The sequence below is a fragment of the Monodelphis domestica genome, chromosome 1 (assembly GCF_027887165.1).
Source record: "Monodelphis domestica isolate mMonDom1 chromosome 1, mMonDom1.pri, whole genome shotgun sequence".
NCBI classification, from domain to species: domain Eukaryota; kingdom Metazoa; phylum Chordata; class Mammalia; order Didelphimorphia; family Didelphidae; genus Monodelphis; species Monodelphis domestica.
Genome location: NC_077227.1, coordinates 678,737,926 through 678,754,431, shown reverse-complemented (window position 1 = coordinate 678,754,431; position 16,506 = coordinate 678,737,926).

The window sequence follows — 16,506 nt, the reverse complement described above, 5'->3', positions numbered from 1 at the left end:
TCTCCAAGCACTTAGCACAGTGATTGGCACATAGCAGGCACCTAAGAGATTTTTATTGATTGCTCTGGCCCTATAATCTCTCTTCTCTCTGTTGTTCTGCCAAGTACTATCCCTCTGTTTTCTCCTATGTGAGGTATCTTTCCTGGACATTGGATCTCTGCTCTCCAACATATTATTTATGTTGGGTGTTTCTGTTAAGTCTTGACATCTCCATTCAGTTGGGCATCATCAACTCTTACTCACTACCACCATCTGCTGGGGTTGCAATAACTAGAAAGTTTTCCTTGACAAGGAGTAATCTCTCTCTTTTAAGGTATATCTGAGGTCCATCAGCCATAAAATACAGCAAACACTAGCCAACAAAAATCCACAGAAAGGCTAAAGTTATTCTATTTTTTGACTGACCCTGTGATGATTAGAAGGCCATGCTCCCAAACAATTAACTTACTCAGGGTTAGGAAATGCCTTTTAATTCTTTGTATATCCCTGATTGGAATATTGTATACCCCCAAACCCATATCTGAGTCTCTGACAAAAAAAAACAAAACTCCATAGGAAAAACCTTATTCCCAAGATCTTTCTTGACTGGCTTGTGAATTAATGGAAAGCAAAAATAAAAAGATTTGGAGCACCTGGGCCACATTCCTTCCTCTATTACATATGACATATATTATGTGTCTTATGTCAGCAGCAACACCTCTACCTCCATTTTCTCTTGTTGCTCTCTGTTCAGAATATAATTAATACTCTTCACATTAAAACTAGAAGGACCTATAGAAATGATCAAATTCAACATGCCATTTTGCATATTGGAAAACAAGGCTCCAGAGAGAAGAAACATTCTTGGTCAATGGAAAAAAATTAGTGATAAGACTTGGACCATAAATTGAGTCTCTTTTCTTCCACACTAATATTCATTTTATATTTTATTAGAGATACTGCTGTTGTTAACATCCTTTTATTCTCTTATCTTTATCCTAATTTCATTTAGACCCATTTAGGCTCTCTTTTGAGTCAGAGAATAGTTCTTTCCCTACAGCATATGAAATGTTTCCATAGTTACTCCTGAAATATCAAATGATGCTTCTATTTATATTTTTATAGCACTCTAATGTTTGTAAAACACCTTCTTTATGGCACTCCGGTGATGTAGGTAGGATAAGGAAAGGGAAGGAACTAATTGTTTATTAAGCACCAGGTATGTGCCAGGTACTATGCTAAGATATTATCTCAACTCTTCCTCACAACAAATTAGCAAGCCACTACTCTGATCCTCATTTTACAGAGGAAATTTAGGCAAAAAGAAGTTAAGTGATTTACCCAGGGTCACATAGTTAGTATGTAGGTGAAATGGGATTTGAACTTGGGGCTTCCTGACTTCAATACTCTCTCCACTATGCTCCCAAGCTGCTTCTGTGCAACCTATCATTCTGTGTTATGTCTGGGATACAGTAAGCAGGGTCTCTGTGTTAAATGCAAATGGAACTCACTATAAAATAATCTACTGTATTTTTATGATCAAGAACGCTTGTAATATGTGAGAATTATAAGCAAATAAACAGGAAAAAATGGTACCAGAGAATACTAAAGCTTGGTGTATAATCCATGTTACACAACCTTTCTTAAGTTTGCTGATCTTGTCTTTCATAATTATCCTTTAAAAATATTCTTAAATCACCTTCATCACATTCTGTTTTCTGGTTTCTCCTGCTCATGCCTCCATTTACTGATCCTTTAAATTATTTATGTGGATATTATTTTTTTGGCACCTACCATATAAATCCAGGTAGACATCCTCAAAACAGAGACATTTCAGGGTCACAGGATGGATGAAAAAGGCAAGTAAAGTGAGAAAGACATCAAACACTCTCTAGCTCAGAGAAAGGATAACATTGTGAATTTCAATCGTCAGAGATCTCATGGAGGAAATGGGATTTCATTCAGGCTCTGAAGGATGGGTAGGATTTGAGTAGTAGAGAAAAAACTCATACTTAGGGAAAAGCATAAGCATGGTACCTTTATGGGAGATGGAAGATACTCCCCTACCTGGCATGGTATTCGCTATGGGGAAAAATTTGGACAGGTTAGGTAGGGCCAGATTATGGATTGGCATGCCAGGGTGAATATGGATTTCATTTTATGGGAAGTAAGGCTCCTGAAGAGGTTTTTAAGCTGAAATCTGAAATGATAGAAGTGGTTTTTAGAAAGAATAATTCAGTGACAATGGGTAGGATAGACTGAAGAGGGGAGTGACTAAACGAGGGAGACCAGAGAAGAGGTTATTACAATAATAGAATGACAGCAATAGGCTTGACAAAGGAGAGACAGACAGCAGTAAGAGGTCTTTATTTCTAAGGAAGAAAAACCACCAGAATAATCTTTCTTAATTAGAAATTTGACCATGTCATTCCTCTACCCTAAGACTTTAGTCACTTACTGTTGCCTCCTATTAATATTCAATTTCCTTCTACTGACATTCAAGGCTCTCCACAATCTGGTCTCACTATATCTTGCCAGCTCTCATGCTATTGCCCTTCAAGGATGATATGCTTCAATTAAACTATGGTACAAAAGAAAGAATTTTAGCTTTAAAGATAGAAGATTTGGGTTTGGATTCTGTTGCTCCATATTGGGTTGTAGACCTTTGGCAAATCTCTTGTTTCCTTTCAGCCTTAGTTTTATTACTTGTAAAACTACAGGTTGGGCTAAATGACTTTTGAAATCTCTTCTATCTCTAAGTCCTATGATCCTATGGATGACTTCCTGTCTCCGAGACATCTTTTGAACTCTTCTGCCTCTCGAATTTTGCTGTTTCCTCTGGGAAGCCTTCCTCAGACTTTGCTATTGGTAACAACCTTTCCCTCATTCCCTTCAGCCACACAGAACTTTGGTTTTCATCTCTCTAATATGATTATCCTGTGTGTTTATTAGGATGACAGGGGGTCTCAAAAGTTCTGTATTTTTTAAACTATTAAAAAACAGCTTAAATGCACACAAAGACTTTTTGGAAACTACTTGTACAGATCTCTCTTTCATGGACTCAACTGAAGTGCCATCTGGGCAAGAGCAAAACAAAAGACAACATGCCATGCAATATAATCAAGAAAACAAGAAAAGATTTCCCTTGTCCTTACAGGAAGTACACACTCTCCCACAGCTCATTACACTGGCCGGGGTGTGCAGAGGACCAGGGAGCACAGAGGGAAAGACAAATACATATGGAACATATAGAGGTCTGCAACATGTGTGAAGGAACACATGCCAGAAACCTGTATGGCCAGGGCATTATTGTAAAAGGCAGCATATCAAGAACTCATATGCCCAGGGCAAACATATAGAGAGCCCACGTGTGGGAATCCATGAACTTAAGGCACATGCATGTCTAAAGCAACTCATATCTCTGTCTTATTTAAACTTCGGATATTTTTTCTAATTAAAATTTTCCTCCAATCATCAAACATTTGTTTTTTTCTGCCTCCAGCTAAAAGACAAAAACAAAAACAAAATTATAACAAATAAGCATCGTGAAGCAAAACAAAATTTCCTACTATTTCCTACTGGCCATGTTCCCCCCATCCCCCAATATATCATTCTGCACATATTTGACCATCACCTTTGTCAGGAAGTGAGTTGTATTCTTCATTATCTGTCCTCTGAATCACGACTGATTAATTATATTCTTAAGTCTCTCAAGGTTGTTCATTTTTACAACATTGATGATGAGATAGTATAAATGGCATTGCATTATATGAAAAGTAATAGCATAGAACAAATTATTCTTTTGATTCTACTCATTTCACTCTAGAGCAGATCACTCAAGTCTTCCTTGGTTTCTTCAAAATGACCTCTTTCAAAATTACAACACAATACTATTCCATTATAGTCATATACCATAATTTGGTTTTACATTCATTTATTCATTTTCTTTTAAACCCATGCCTTCTATCAGAGAATCAATTGTATTTTTTTAACCCTCACCTTCCATCTTGTAATTAATATTATGTATTGGTTCCAGGGCAGAAGAGTGGTAAGGGCTAGGCAATGGGGGTCAAGTGACTTGCCCAGGATCACACAGCTGGGAAATGTCTCAGGCCAGATTTGACCCTAGGACATCCCATCTCTAGGCCTGATTCTCAATCCACTTCGCCACCCAGCTGCCCCCAATAGAATAAATTCTAAGAAAGAAAGTGGCAAAGGTCAGGCAAATGGGGTTAAGTGACTTGCCCCGGGTTACATAGCTAGTAAGTGTCGGAGGCCTGATTTGAACCTAGGACTTCTCAGCTCCAGGCCTGGCACTCTATCCAATGTGCTATCTAGCAGCCTCATCATATATCATAATTCATCCATTCAGTCTCCAACTAATGGGGCATCCCATGTGAGCAATCTGAGTTTCTAGTTCTTTACCACCACAAATAGAGTTGCTAAAAATATTTTTGTACATTTAGGACCTTTTCCTCTTTTTGATCTCCTTGGGGTATAGGCCTAGTGGTGGTATTTCTGGGTCAAAGGGAATGCACAATTTAATAAATTTAAGGCATAGTTACTGCTGTTTCCTTTCCTTTGCCCTATTCCTATATGGCTTCACTGTCTCCATCTTGCTGTTTGATAGCTACCTACCCTGGCTTTCCTTGGCATCCTCAAGTACATTTACCAAGCTGTATCTACTGTCTAACCAATGTATAGCTGTCTATATCAGGAGTGAGTGTCATATACTGACAGTAGTGTTAGAGAGAAGGGTTTGAGAATTTGCCTTTCATAGAGTTGGGAGTTGAAGGTATGAGATGAGATGACTGAGGAAGAGAATGCAGTCAAAGCATCATAGACTGCCGGTGTTGGATGGCCATCTCAAAAGTCAGCATAGCAGAGTAGAAGGAACTCTGAATTTAGTCAGAAGATCTTGGAGGCATGGGAGAGGAAGATCCATACTGGTACCCGATGGCTGTTTTCATCTTTGTAACTTAAATCGGCTCTCTAGATGTGAATTATTGTTATTAATCATGTATATCTGATCATGAATCTCCTTCATGACTGACACATGGTTGAACCCTTCAGACACAAGGAGTTTTACTATTTTCTCAAAGCAGCCCATTCTTCACTTGAACAACTAATTGTTTAAAAGATTTTCCATATATTAAGTCCAAATCTGGCTCCCTGCAATCCTCTCCTAGTCATGCCAGTTGTCCCCAGTTTTCCTTTCTACAGCCAACAATAATGGTGTTGGTCCTTCTTTTCCATGATTGTCTTTAGGTGTGAGTTTTCTTTTCAAACCATCCCATGGCCTTCAAGTGAGGATCTTATGACATAAACTTGATCTTGGGCATTTTCCAGTTCACCAAGGTTCTTCCTAAAATGTGATACCCAGAACTGAAAGCAATACTCCATCTATGATATAACAGTGAGTATAATTAAGCTATCACCTTTCTTGCTCTGGATACTATACTTCTCTCAGTGCAGCCTAGGATAGTAATGGTTTTTTTCTTTCCAGATACCAGAAAAGTCAAGGGAAAAAAGAGGAAGAACTTCGTTTTGCAAAAATAACTAAAGTTCTTTTTGTAAAGAGCATGGTATTTTTAAGAGTTTTTGGGAAAAAACACAGTTGACTTTTCCAGTATAGAGAAAGAATAAACCAAAATTTCAGCCTTGAGTTCATTTGTCGAAATAATTATAGTACAATACTAATACCACTTCTTAGGCAAAATGCCCCATATAATAGTAGGCCTTGGGAAAGTGCTATAAATAGCTTGGCCAAAGCTATATGAAACCAGTCCAAAAAGTCAAATAACTGGGGGAAGGCTGAAATTCATGTTTTAAAACTGTTAGGCATTGTATGGATGTCAGAAAGGAAGGAAAATATATAGAAAGTGTATTTATTAAATGTATAGGTAAAACAAAGCTCAGAAGGGCTAGCTAATACCAAAAGCAAAGTCTGGATTTGAACACTTATCTGTAGGTAAGGACAGACGGAATCAAATGAGGGAAGGGAATAAACATTTATTAAGCTCTTACCATGTGCCAGATTGTGCAATATTATCTCATTTGATCCTTACAAACACCTTGGGAAGTAGATGCTATTATTATTCCCACTTGAAGAAACTGAGGCAGAGAATAAGTGACCTGCCCAAAGTCACACCGGTACTAACTGTCTAAGCTTGAATTTGAACTCAGATCTTAAAAAAACCCCAACCCCAACAACCTTTACCTTCTGTCTTAATGACAACTTTAAGATGGAAGGGCAAGGGCGAGGCAAATGAAGTTAAGTGACTTGCCCTGGCCATACAGCTAGGAAGTGTCTGAACCCAGGTCTTCCTGATTTCAAGTCTGATGCTCTATCCTCTGGGCCACCTAGCTACCCACCCTCCAACCTTTTTAAAAAACTGAACTCAGGTTTTGACTCCATGACCAATGTTCTGTGCATTATACTATGTAGTTGCCTTACAAGATAAAATTTAAAAAGGACAAATGTAAAGTTTTTAAGTTATATTTTAAAAAAACCCTCAATTCGACAAGTACAGGATGGAGGAGAGAGTTTTAGATTGCAAACTCAACCCGAGTCGCCAGCATCACCTGGCTACTGTCCTAGGCTGAACTGGAAGGGGATGGTGAGCAGAAGAGGAAGATAGTTCCTTTGCCCTCTGCTCCAGTGGAACTCAGATACTACAGAACAGGAACATCATGGTTAAGCAGCAACATGGCCTAGGGAAAAGAGCACCAGAGCCAGTTTTGGCTATGATTTGGGTTAGACTTCTGCCTATAACACTTAACTACCTGGACGATTATGTGCAAGTCATTTAACCCCTTGTTGATCAATTTCCTAATCTATAAAATTGGAATAATTCTTGTTTGTGCCTACCTCAAAATATTGTTGAGAGAATCAAAGGAGATAAAGCGTTTCAAAAATTTTATAGTGCTCCACAATAATAACCATTATTCTATACAATCCCAGGTGTTATATTTTTTGAAAGACATTGACAGACAGGAGTGAATGAAGAGGAGGGCAAACAGGAGGGTGGAAGGACTAGATACCATGCCGATAAGACTGTTAATGAAAGGAATAAATGATGCTTAGCCTTAAGAAAAGAGGCTTAGTTGGGGAAATAAAATTTGGTGTTCACTCCTTTTTCAGTGGTGTCCAATTCTTTGTGACTCCATTGGGGGATTTTCTTGGCAGAGATACTAAAGTGCTTTGCCATTTCCTTCTTCAGCTCATTTTACAGATGAGGAAACTGAGGTAAACAGGGTTAAGTGACTTATCAGGGTGACATAGATAGGAAGTATTTGGGGCCAGATTTTAACTCAGGAAAATGAGTCTTCCTGATTCCAGGCCCAGAATTCTATCTATTGAACAACATAACTGCTCAGGAGATATGATAGAAATCTTCAAATATTTGAAGGGCTGCCCTATGGAGGAGGAATTAGATTTTTTTTCTTTGATCTTGGAAGGCAAAACCAGGTGTAAAAGGGAGAAATTGCAAGGAGGCAGATTTAAGTTTGATTTAAGGGGGGAAAACCCTATTAAAAATTAGAAATGCAAAAATGTAAAGTAGATTACCTTAGGAAGTGTTAAGTTCCCCATCTCTGCATAATACTTGTTTGATCACAACAACCAAAGTGAAATAGAGCTGTCTGTAAGCATTCTAGATGGCTCTTTGTCAGGAATAAATATCATACAGGAGGTTGGACCACATGCCTTTTGAGGTTTGTTCAATGACAGTCAACAGTTATAGCTCTTAGCAGAGTGGTACATAGTTGGCACTTGATAAATAGTAATTGAATTGAATTAAGGAGTTGATGTACTAGGCTAAAAACAGGGTACCAGACAAGACACAAGAACAACTGGAAACATTAAGCATTATATTTGTTTGAATTACTATTTCCAAGCTGTTTTTATACTAACAAATCTTACCTCCATTATAGACATTTATTTATAACACTCAGAAAAATTCTTGTTCCCCTTGGTGTGGGTTGTTGTTCATTCTTTATTTTCAAAGAGGACCAATGACATCACAGGTCTTGACTTTTGAGTGAATTAAGCAAAGCACACCCTTCACCAACTCATATCACATTGTCTCCATTCTTTCTCATCCTTTGAGACTCTCACCTGTACTTCTAGAAATCATCCAGAGAAGATCTACTCAGTGCATGAGATACCTTCTTCTTTTAATATCTGGGGGTACCAAACACTCATCCAGCAAATCTGTTGCCTTAGTCTCTCTATACATCTACCATTTCCTTTTCCATTCATATGTGTGTCTTCTTATAATCGATGACAGAGCACATTAGAGCTAAGAACAGAGTAAGTTTGGCCTTTCATGTTTGAACTTAAATATTGAATTTTTAGCCAAGAGGCTGAATTCAGATCATCTCTTTATGTAGCATAATGGAATAATCATTAGACTTACAATGAGAAATCTGGGTTAAGGTCTCAGCTTTTCTTATTATCAGCTGTGTGACCTTAGGCAAGTTACTTCTCTTCCCTGAGTTCCTGTAAAGGAAGGAAGTTGGATTAGGCGAACAAGGACTAGGGCAGTGATAGTGACCCTTTTAGAGACCATGTGCTATGCCTGCCCCCCCCAAGTGCTGGGTGTGCCCTTCCCCCCCCCCCCTTTTCCACACAGGGAAGGGAGGAAGTGCTCCCATTGGGCTGTTGGGTAGAGGAGTGGGTGAAGTGAGGAATGTTCTCAGCAAGTATAGAGAGGGGAAGGGGAGTGCTCCACCTCCCTCCAATTCTGCTGCCTGTGATCAGCCCACCTTACCCCAGTCAGGGGAGGGAGGAAGCACTCCCACTGAGCTGCTAGGTAGAGGGGCTGGTGATGTGAAAAAATGTCATCAGTCAGGGTAGAGAGGGGGAAGGGAGCAGCTATGCCCAAGTCCCTCTGCCTTTCTAGTAATGAACTCTGGTGGGGGGAGGGAGAAACAGTATTCATGCCCACAGAGAGTGCTCTGTGTGCCCTCTTTAGCATGTGTGCCATAGGTTCACCATCACAGGACTAGGGTCTCCTTCATGGAAAGCTAGAACCTTTCCTGACTCTAGGAGGTGTGAATGCCTTTATTGAAGACATCTAATAAGGAGTTGAGTTTTAAAAAATCAATACACTTTAAAAAGAGAAGTATAAAAATTATCATTCTTTAATTGGTTGACAGTCTCTCTTGACAGAATACCAACAGACTCAGTCTTCAGGAATTCAGATTAGTTATCTTTGTTGTAATCAAATAAGTTAAAACCTACTTTGTCCTGTTGTAAACCCAGTGATTTGACTTAAGAATTTTCCACTCACTGCTTCATAAACTTGTACCTAAAAGAATTTTAAAGGATATGATATCATTGATGCTTCAGGATACCTTGTTGAGTGGGGCCAACCAAGCCATTTTCTCCTGGGATCTAATAATGTTCCCCATTTTGGACTTTTCTCATCTCTTTGGGTTTATCATGTAACTGCATTAGGTGTCACACCCTTATTAGGGATTATATTTCATTTTAAACTGTTACAGACAAAAGAGTGGTTGCCATAAACTGTGACCGTGAAAATATGGTTTCAAGACTTTGAATTTTCAAACTGTAAAGATAATTTTAGCTTCTTGATTTTATATAAAAAATAAGTGGTCGCCATGGGAAAAATTCCCAAATATGAAATACCCAAGTCAGATGGGTTTTATGGAGATTTTAATTAATACAAATGAAGGAATTAAGGAAAGGGAGAGAGACAGAGTAAGAGGAATAATAGGAAGGCTAGGGCCTAGGCCTTTCTTTTAAGAGAGAAAACTAAGTCAGTCTTTAATCACTCACCACAAGATTGTCCCAAGCAAAACTCTAGTGTTCAGAGAGACCCTCAAGTTCAGGTCCTGAGCTCAACTGATCTGAACTCCTCTGAACTGGTTCAGACAGCTCCTTTTAAAGAGAATTTTCTCCTATGTCACCTCCCCTAAATTTTCACATCTACCAATCACAGTAGACGTTTTCCAAAGGACTGACCATTCTTAATTCACATCTTGGAATCACCTTCTCTGGGTAGACTAAAACTTCATGCCTCTTGCTAAGCTTACTTGACCTTTTAGTGATTAATTTGACCTTCATAGGTACTTAGCACCCTTTTGCATTAGATCTAAAAACAGACCTAGCTTAAGGGATTTTGCCTTACTATAAGTATGGGTTAAGTACTTTTCATTATTCAGTAAGGAGTTTTACAACTTTATCTTCCCCTAAAGTATGCCTAAGTATGGGTGGAGTAATTTTAAAGTTCCCAATACATTCCTGATCAAGTACCTCCATTGTTTAAATGGGAATAGCCTTAACCAAATGTTTTAAGGTAGAGTTTGAGCAGTTTTAAGATTCACAATCCCCCTGATGATCATTGGGAGACTAGTCTCCCCATTTATCATTTAACATCATCATCTTGTAGTCCTAAAGGCACTTCTAACTACAGATTCATACAATATTCAATTTTCTAAAAGTAAATTAGAGTAGTGAGAGAGGAAATAGAAAAGAAAGAAAGCAAAACCAATGTTTTGCTAGGTACATTGACAGAAAGCGAAATTAGGGGCAGTCCCCTTGGCATAAAAGTGTACATTTACAATAAATGTTCAATCAAACTTCAGTTCAATCAACTATATCCAAAGTTCACTTTTGATCTTCTTGATGTAGTGTAGGTTTTCTGGCATCTTTCTGCAACAGTTCATTCTCTGGATTTAGGAGTTAACAAACTTCTTCCTTGAAGATCTTTCCTCGAGCAAAATCAAAATCTTGGATTTTTATAAAAATACAGTCTCAAACAAAAAATCAAAAATCTTGGATTTTAAATTAAAATACAATCCCCCCTGAAGTAGGTGTTAAAAACATCCAGTTCAGCTCAGGATGCAATGTTGAGTTATGGGGGTGTATGAGTCAATTATCAAAAGAAGAGAAAAACACAACCAAAAACATAAGGGAAAAAAATTCAAAATAGGCCCTTGTATATAGGTCCAATTTAAAGTAATTTCTATCCCACAAGTCTGTAGGACAGAATGCCGTAATATTTCACTTACCCATTTGCAGCCAAGACTTCAGGAAGTTGCCATAATATAAGAAGGAAAAGAATTAGAATTCTATTTTGATAGGGAAGCGTCATTCCCTCATCTGACTTTTTTGACATTCTCAGGGATATAGGGAGCCAGCATGATAGTCAAATTTTGTAATTGTATGAGTACTTCACAAAGAGTGTAGATATAAGGAAGTCCTATGACTTAACATATGTCAAGTGTTGCAACCTTGAGTCCACATTAATTTCAACTCCTTCCATATTGGCGTAGAAGTTCATCAATCCCACATAGATTGGTTTCATTTTGACCTGTGTGCTCTTTTTGGCACTATTCAGGTTAAGTCTGTGCTCCTTATTTTTTATCCCATTTTCTGGAATCAGACACAAACATTAATCACAGTCCCATAACATTTTATCAATAAATGGCAGGTTCCCATAGTTTAAAGCTTTTGGGTATGCATTTGATATTATAGCCAGAATATATATATATATATATATATATATATATATATATATATATATATATATATATATATACATATATATATATACACACACATATATTAAACTTCTATTATTGCAGAAAAATAATATTAATTATATGTACCTTTAGTACAAGAAATGAGAAAAAAGGAAAAATAAAATATTCTAATCAAAAATGAAAGGAAAGCAATAAAAAATAAGGAAAAAATGAGTAGTTCAATGTGTCTTTGAAAAACATCAACCATTTGTTAATGAATTATTATCTCCAATGCAATCAGTCTCAACAGAAGATGCTTTCTTCACATATGAGCAATGAATCCAAGAGTCCTTCTCTCCAACTTTTATAGATGTTGGAGTAATTAGCAATATTTGGAATGATCCTTCCCAGGAAGGCTGAGTTGCTCCAGTACACTTGAAATTCTTAATATACACTTTGTCTCCTGGGTTCAGGCCATGAAGAGAAAAATCTAGTGGTCCAGCTTGTACTGCAGCTCCGGATTCATGAAGTTCATGCAGTTTGTGCTGTAATTCCTGTATATAGGAAGCAATAGTAATATCTCCCCCTAATAGTGAAGTATATGCAGGGGAAGAAGGTTTATCCTGTATAGGTGGATGTCCAAAAAGCATCTCAAATGGTGAAATGTGTACGTCTCCTCTAGGCCTGCTTCTGAGATAAAATAGGGCCAGAGGGAGAATTTCAGGCCATTTTAAATGTATCTCAGTGCATAATTTCCAATCATAGTTTTAAGTTCTTTGTTCATCCTTTCAACTTGGCCTGAGCTCTGGAGATGATATGGAACATGGAATTTGGGAGTTATCCCCAAGCAAGAATATATCTGGGTTAGGACAGAATCAGTAAAATGACTCCCTCTATCTGAATCAGTACGTGCTGGTAGGCCAAAGTGAGGAATGATTTCTTTTAAAAGCACCTTAGCAACAAAATCCGCTGTGGCTCAGGTCACAGGAAATGCTTCCGGCCATCTGGTTAGTTGATCTACTATGACTAGACAAAATTTATAATGTCCAGCCTTTGGCATTGTTATGAAATCTATCTGTAGATGTTCAAAAGGTGTGTAAGCCAGAGGACGCCCACCAAAAGCTTTGCCATGAAATACATGTTGATTATATGCTTGGCAGGTAGAGCAGGCTGAACACACTTTAGAGGATATGGTAGTTATACCAGGGGCTATCCATACTCTCTTAACAGAGTACACAATACCCTGGGTACCAAAGTGACCATTTTTATGAATAGATTGGCAAATTTGGTGATAGAAACTTCTAGGGAGCAGGGGTTTTCCTTCAGATGACACCCATACTCCATTAATCTGTTTTGCTTTGAATTTTTGTTTCCATTTCTCCACTTCTTTTTCATAATAGGAAAGTAATAGGTTTAAGTCATCAGTGGTTGTTAATTTTAAAATTAATTCAGGTCCTTCTATGGCTGCTAGTTTTGCAGCAGCATCTGCTCGATCATTTCCCTTAGAGACAGGGTCAGTGCCACCTGTATGGGCAGAGCAATGAACTACAGCTAGGGCTTCAGGAAGCTGGAGAGCAGAAAGAACTTCATTAATAATTTCTTCATTAGCTATAGATTTTCCAGCTGAGGTTAAAAATCCTCTCTGGAGCCATAGCATCCTGACTGAGTGACAAATGCCAAAAGCATATCTAGAATCCATATAAATTGTTGCCTTTTTATCCTTGGCAATTGTACAAGCGTGTTTCAGAGCTATGAGTTCTGCTTCTTGAGTGCTAATGTTAGAGGGTAGTGAAGCTGACCACTCAAAGGCAAATTCTGAGACTATGGCAGCTCCAGTGTAATGTATGCCATCCCTCATAAAAGAGGAACCATCAGTAAATAAGATAAGATCTGCATTGTCTAAGGGAGTGTCCAAGAGATCATCTCAAGGCTTTTCTGCCATGGACACAAATGTTTCACAACTGTGTGATGGTTCTCCTGAAGTTGGTAAGTCTGGAAGCAAGATGGCAGGGTTAAGAGTAGTACAACATTTCAAGGTAATGTTTTCACTATTTAACAAGGTTATTTCATACCTTGTAATTCTCTGATCCGAGAATGCCTGTGTTCTATGCTTTAGCAACAATGCTTCTACCTCATGTGGGAACATAATTGTTAATGGGCATCCCAATACTAGATCAACAGTTTTTGTCACTAGTAAGGCTGTAGCAGCTACTCCTCTAAGACATGGTGGTGCTCCTGATACTACTGGGTCCAGTTGGGCAGAATAATAAGCAATTGGATGCTGAGAAGGTCCCAAAGTCTGAGTTAAAACACCTGAAGCTACTCCTCTTTGCTCATGTACATACAAAGTAAATGGCTTGTTGTAATCTGGGATGCCTAGAGCAGGGGCAGACATGATAGCCTTTTTTAGATCTGATAGAGCTGACAAGAGTTCAGGCTCTAATTTGAGGGGTTTAGGGACTGAATCCCTTGTTAGTGCTATAAGGGGCTTAGTAATTTTCCCCATAGCAAGGAATCCATTGTCTGCAAAACCCTGTTGCTCCTAAAATTGCTCTCAACTGTTTCTTAGTAGTAGGAGCGCTTAAATTTTTAATATTCTCAATTCGTTTTGGAGAAATATAGCGAGCACCAGTAGTCAGGATGAATCCCAAATATTCTACTTTAGGGAGACACCACTGAACTTTATCCTTAGAGATTTTATGTCCTCTTTTGTGCAATTCCAAAAGAAGGCATTTGCTATCTTCCTGATATGTTTCTGTGTCTGTTGAAGCCAAGAGTAGATCATCTACATATTTGATTAATTTGCTATTTTAAAATGTTATATTATCTGTGTCTTGGCTCAAAATTTCAAATAAACTCGGGCTTTCCACGTACTGTGGCAGACGACTCCATGTGTATTGTGAGCCCTTCCAGGTAAAAGCAAAAATATGCCTGGAGTTCTCATGTATAGGTATGGAAAAGAAAGCTGAGCACAAGTCTACTACTGTAAAGTATGTAGCTGTGCTAGGAATAGAGGAAATAATAGTATTTATGTTAGAAACTATGGAGTGTCTTTTTATAACATGATTATTCACCACCCTCAGATCCTGTACGAATCTTTAGAGGTGCTTGCCATTAGGCCCTCTTTTTGGTTTCTTAACTGGCAGGATGGGAGTGTTGTATTCAGATTTACAAGGGATTATTATTCCTTGTTTAATTAATGAGGTAATTACTGGGGTGATATCCTCAATTGCCTCTTTTGAGAGGGGATACTGAGGAATGGAAGGAGGTGGGCTAGATTTAGTTTTTATCTGCTCAGGAACAGTAGATTTAAGTAAGCCTACATCAGAAGAAGATGTGGCCCAAAGAGACTCCAGTATATCCTCAGGTATTTCAAAAGTGGGAGGCTCTTTTGCCTCCTGGATCTCTGAGAGAAGTACAGGGAGTAAATTTAAAGATTCCTCTGGTACTTCCAATGTTAAGAAACCATCTGGGGAACAAGTTATTGTGGCTCTCAGTTTGCATAGAATGTCTCTCCCCAGCAAATTTAAAGGGGAGCCAGGCATCAAAAGGATCTCAGAGATAGGAGGGACTTGAGAAAAGTAACTGGTCCAATGTGTACATGGACAGGAAAATCCCTTTACAATATCTGTTAAAATTAACTCATGATTCACAGAATATAATGGTGAAAGAGACTTCAGGCATCATCTGGCCCAGGGCCCTTCATAAATGTTCACTGAATTGAGCTTAATATGGACATTTGGGCTTAGCCCACTGTAGCTCAGATAGAACTCCTGAATTCAAGAGATGAATCCCTCATTTGGCAATTATTTATGTGATTTGTGACATCAATTAGAGTGTTTAAAGAACCCATGTAGGTACCACCAGATCTGTTAACAAATGTCTGTAATGCCTGTTATGGGAGAAGCTGAAGCTGGAACATCTCTTGAGGTCAGACATTTTGTCTGGGCAGAATTGGGGATCCTTGATTAATATGATGAGTCCTTTGGGTAGCTGGGGGATATCTGTCTGCTTAAGAAGGGGATAGCTGATCCAGCATGGAAAATGAAATAGGTTCCAAAAAGATCAGTATTAAGATCAGGTCAGTGAGTAAGATAGGGTGACTGTCTCAAAAAAAGAATAATAATGTATTTACATCTTTTCTTCCAAATGACAATAAGATTTTGGGGGATATGCCTTATTCTTATTTGTGTCTTCCAACATGTAGAGTGTTTATTAAATGCTAGAGTAAAGGAGGAAAGACAAGGTAGAAAGAGTATGGCATTTGTAATTAGAGTATTTGAGTTTTGCTACTTAGGATTTGTGTGACTTTTACCTATAACCTCTCTGAACCTCTGCTAGTTTTTCTTTTCTTTTTTTTAAGACATTATTTTATTTGGTCAATTTCAAACATTATTCATTGAATACATAGATAATTTTCTTTTCCTCCCTCCCCTCCCGCCACCCCTCCCATAGCCGATGCGCAATTCCACTGGGTATCACATGTGCCCTTGATCCGAACCCATTTCCGTGTTGTTGGTATTTGCGCTAGGACATTCATTTAGAGTCTATATCCCCAATTATATCCCCTCGGCCCCTGTAGTCAGGCAGTTGCCTTCCTTTGGTGTTTTTGTTCCCACCATTTGTCCTCTGCTTGTTGATAGTGTTTTTTTCTCATAGATCCCTGCAGGTTGTTAATGGACATTGCATTGACACTAATGGGGAAGTCCATTACGTTCAATTGTACCACAGTGTATCGATCTCTGTGTACAATGTTTTCCTGGTTCTGATCCTTTTGCTCTGCATCACTTCCTGGAGGTTGTTCCAGTCCCCATGGAATTCCTCCACTTTATTATTCCTTTGAGCACAATAGTATTCCATCACCAACATATACCACAATTTGTTCAGCCATTCCCCAAATGAAGGGCATGCCCTCATTTTCCAGTTTTTTGGCCACCACAAAGAGTGTAGCTATGAATATTTTTGTACAAGTCTTTTTCCTTATTATCTCTTTGGGGTACAAATCCAGCAGTGCTATGGCTGGATCAAAGGACA